General features: G+C 45.4%; 1 non-coding gene across 1 annotated transcript; it reads left to right on the top strand.

Annotated features, from left to right (window-relative positions):
- Positions 1–4,202: 4,202 nt before the first annotated feature.
- Positions 4,203–4,309, top strand: LOC120274223. Its single transcript, XR_005540756.1, has one exon. It is a non-coding gene; the product is annotated as a small nucleolar RNA R71 (small nucleolar RNA).
- Positions 4,310–4,680: the final 371 nt, after the last annotated feature.

Here is a 4,680-nt window from a genome sequence, read left to right as displayed (position 1 = left end):
GTATTAGCACAGAAGCGAATAAAACCTCCTCGTTAAGAGTCTGCTGAATATGATCAAGACATTCCAGAATCCGTGCCTGATTCTCAAGGATGGTAGCAACGGCAGCCTCGAGTCAAGCCAGACACTCGTGAACTCGAGTGGAAGATGACTCAAGATCGGCTGATGCCGCCGGAGCTGCCTCGGTGACTATGGGCTCGGCTGCAGGTGGTGCCTCCGTGGCCTCAGCAGGCTCCTCATCGTCCCCAGATGACAATTCTACTAGTGCATATCCACCCGAGCCTATACATCTCACAATGCCCATCAAACGGAGAGTAGCAAAATGCAATTGTGCCGGACTACTGACTCTCTCCTCACCTCTGACCGAGCGAATAAGACCCATCTTGAATATAAGACGAGTGATGTAGGGTCCTGCGAACAATTCTCCCAATCGCAGATACTCACTCTGATGACGAAAGTAGTCGGTTACCACATATCCTAAGTGGAGAGGGACTCCATGGACCATGTTGTGGAGGTACAAAAGATCTGTTCTGCGAAGTGAACCAGTACTATCCCCCTGACCTGTCATGGACCTGCTAAGAACAACATGGATGTATCTGTTCGCCGGTCGAGTAAGCAATGAGGCCTTAGACTGGCCTGCAGAATACCGATGACCACTGCATAGATCATGGAATTCCTGGCCCGGAGTAAGATTATAAGGATAATCAGTGAGGAGCTCAGTGTACTCAATAGTATCAGCATAGTTCTAATCGTATAGTCCGAGATATATCGAGAACTGGATTAAAGACATCCTATGCGGCTGACCGAAAGCGCGGAAATGAATGGCATTGGAAACGTCAAAACTGATATCAACTGTGTCACTATCAAAAGAAAATGAGGCAAGAACTTCCAAGGTGATATCTCGCCTGACGAGCTCCTGAATGGAGAATAATCGGTCCCAACCCCCCACACTAACAAGTGCTCTGACCTCCTCAGCAAGACCAATGTCCTCTAGTGCATCCAAGTCGATAAAACGTGACTGTCCAATCTTCAGGTGCTGGAGACGCTCAATTCGCTGATGAACGGGGTCAGGAAATTCGATTACCGGTGGTGGGGTAGGTTTCCAATCATGGTGAGAACATTTCTAGGCTAACCTCTTGGTCCGTGGTGCCATAATCTGCGAAGAAAGTACTTAAAAACATCAATTCAGCATGAATATAGTCAAAGTGGGCACCACATGCGCAAGAACACTGAGCCGGGGGAAAAGCAGGGCCAACTGGCCTTTGTTCCCACCGACGTGGGCGCGTGAGATAGCCACTTGCCCGTGTGGGCGAGTGCTCGGCTCGGCCGAGTAGCCGCGCGCTCACGCGGGCGAGCTACACGACCGCGCGCGGCCTACCAGGCCATGCGCCTGCGCGCCCAGCCACGCCGCGAGCCTGCGCAGCCCAGCCACATGGTTGCGTGTCTGGGCGCGTGGCTCTCGGCCAAAGGCTAACGCGCCCACGTGGCCTTGCGGCCAGCACGCGGCCAGCCCATGCGGTCACGTGGGCAAGCCGCACGACCGCGTGGACGCCGGACTCCGGAGTTTTTGCCAGAGTTGGGATCCTACGCCTCATACAAATCATTCTCATACATTGAACAAGTGTCTAGCATGATTCCCTATGAGAATTATCATCAACATACCATGAAAACGCCATGAAAATGACCTTGAAAAACATGGAAAGGGGAGAAGGGAGTGAAGGCTTACCGGAGCGAATCAGAGAAGAAAACTTGGTGTAAACTCCGGCAAATTACCTCTAATCCTCAAAAGAGTTGAAAACAATTGGTTTTAAAGATCAAAACTTGAGTTTTATAGGAGTGGAAGGTGGAAGATGAAAGGGTTCTTTGAAAATAGAAGATGATGAATAGTGTCCCTTCATATTCTTATAGGCACATGGGGGTGTGGATTTTCCACACCCCCGCGTGGGTACTGTACACGGCCGCGTGAAAATTCCACGCGGCCGTGTGGACAGCAAAATTTCTGCAGATAGTCCAGAGAGTGCCCGAAACTCCAAATTAACACCAATTTTTCAACATTTAAACATCAAATTTACCCTAAACCATGTTATACACATAAACAACAATTCAAATCACCGAAAGAATTCTACGAAAACACCAGTGACCAACAAAATTAATCAAGACACACACTCATGAATTTATTTCTGCAGAATTTAAATTTTTGAGTCTAAAAACTAATTAAAAGTTTGCGTTGCCTCCCAAGAAGGGCTTGTTTAATGTCACTTAGCTTGACATACCTGTTTTTACCTCATGGTGGCTCATAAAGATGAAAAACCTCTTTCCTAGCAACCTTCACACATGATGGACAGAAATTCTTCATACTCAAGGAGAAATTTTTGACTATTTTACTGAATGAGGGAATGTCGTGCACCTCCTTTGTGTGCTTGTCCCCAAGTGTGTTGGAGCACTTTTGGTAGCGACGTCTCGACCTCTTCACTCGGCGAAAAATCTGTTTCAAAAATCCTCCTTGAGGTTGTTCATTAAGGACTTGTTTTTCACAATTGGTTGTGTCCTCCTCCTCAATGTCCCGCCACACCTCATATGGATCTGGATTGAGAAATTCTTGTAGATACTCATCAGAAATCTCATCATTGACATCAAAAAAATAACAAGTATCATCAAAGTCAAGAGAGTGCTTCATTGCTTTGGCAAGACGGTATGTGATCTTTTCTTCTCCAATGCGTAATGTCATCTCGCCTCCATCCATGTCAATGAGAGCCTTGGAGGTTCTTAAGAAGGGTCTTCCTAGAATTAATGGAACCTCCGCATCTTCATCGGCATCTAACACAACAAATCTGCAGGAAAAATATACTTGTCAACCTTTACCAAAACATCTTCAATTATACCTCAAGGATGACGAACGGAGCGATCGGCCAGCTGTAAACTCATGCGGGTTGGCCTTGGCTCTCCTAACCCCAATTTCTGAAACAATGTGTATAGCATGACATTAATACTAGCTCCCGAATCGACCAAAGCATTTTCTTCCACCAAACCTCTGATTGTGCAAGGTATGATAAAGCATCCCAGATCTTTCATTTTGTTTGGCAGATTTTTCTGAAGCATTGCCGAAAAATTCAGCTTCTAACACCTTCCATCTTCCTCTTGTTGGTCAAGAGGTCCTTCAAGAACTTTGCATAACAAGGCATTTGAGATAACGCCTCTACAAAGGAAATGTTAATGTGTAACTATTTGAATAGATCAAGAAATTTCCTGTTTCGCACATCAACTTGGTCTTTCTTCAAATGCGCCGGATAAGGGATCCTTGGAGTATATGAAGGAAGTGACGCAGCTGGTCACTTCTCGTTATCTTGCACCTTATCATTTGGCAGTTCTTGAGGAAATTCAGCAGTCTTCCTAGTGGGGGTTTTAGCTTGAAGAATGTCAGAATTTTTCTCAGCAGTGAGCTCTTCTTGGAGCTCTCGACCCCTTCTCAAAGTGATCGCATTCACTTGCTCCCTTGGGTTAGTCTCGGTGTTACTTAGTGGGCTCCTTAAAGGTATCTCAGCCAATGACTTCGCTATTTGTCCAACTTGATTCTCCAAATTATGTGAAGAAGTGGTATGATTGCGGAGTGTTGCCTCTATGTTTTGGAACCTTGTGTCCGTTGATTGAATAAACTTTGATAAAACCCTTTCTAATTCTAAAACTCTTTCCGGAATCGAAGGTGTTTGCTGAAATCTGGGTGGGGCAGTGGTCTTTTGCTGCCCTTGATTGCCCCACGAGAGATTTGGGTGGTTTCTCCACCCTTGGTTGTAGGTGTTGCTATACGGATTACCTTGTCCTCTTCCTGAATTGCCTACAAAATCTACTTGTTCACTTGGGGATGAAGTTGTAATCGAGATAGGACAATCCGATGGCATATGTGAGCCTCCACAACCATCACAACTTGTGATTGTGGCTACCCTTGATGAAGTCAAAGTGTCCAATTTCTTGCTCAATGCTTCTACTTGGGCTGCCAAGGATGTAACCGCGTCGATCTCATGGAGTCCGACCACTTTCTTCTTGTCTCTTACATTCCATTAGTAGCTATTCAAACCCATTTCCTCAATCAATTGTCGGGCTTCTTCGGGAGTCTTCTTTCCCAATGTTCCTCCTGCGGCGGCATCAAGAAGTTATTTGCTACTCGAGTTCAACCCATTGTAAAATGATTGAATACCATCCACTCAGGTAACCCATGTTGTGGACACTTCCGCAAGAAGTCATTGAATCGTTCCCAAGTCTCAAATAAAGATTCAAGCTCCATTTGAACAAATGATGATATCTCATTACGAAGTTTTGCCGATTTCCCCGGAGGAAAATACCTTGCAAGGAAAGCCTCGGCCATTTCGTTCCATGTTGTAATCAAGGCTCTTGGCAATGAATTGAGCCAATGTTTGGCTCTCCCCTTTAATGAGAATGGAAAAGCCCTCAAACGAATTGCATCATCTGAAACCCCATTGATCTTCAACATATCTCAAACTTCAAGTAAATTCTCAAATATGATTGTTTGGGTCTTCATCCGATAACCCATTAAATTGTGCGGACTATTGAACAATTTGAATGAAAACCGGCTTTAACTCAAAATTCTGGGCTGCTACCGGTGGCCTAACAATGTTCGATTGTGTCCCATGAATTGTAGGCCTAGCAAAATCTAAGAGTGTTCTTGGT

Source organism: Dioscorea cayenensis, chromosome 12, assembly GCF_009730915.1.
Source record: "Dioscorea cayenensis subsp. rotundata cultivar TDr96_F1 chromosome 12, TDr96_F1_v2_PseudoChromosome.rev07_lg8_w22 25.fasta, whole genome shotgun sequence".
NCBI classification, from domain to species: Eukaryota; Viridiplantae; Streptophyta; class Magnoliopsida; order Dioscoreales; family Dioscoreaceae; genus Dioscorea; species Dioscorea cayenensis.
Note: the sequence above shows the minus strand (reverse complement) of the source record. Positions and strands in the feature narration are given on the sequence as shown.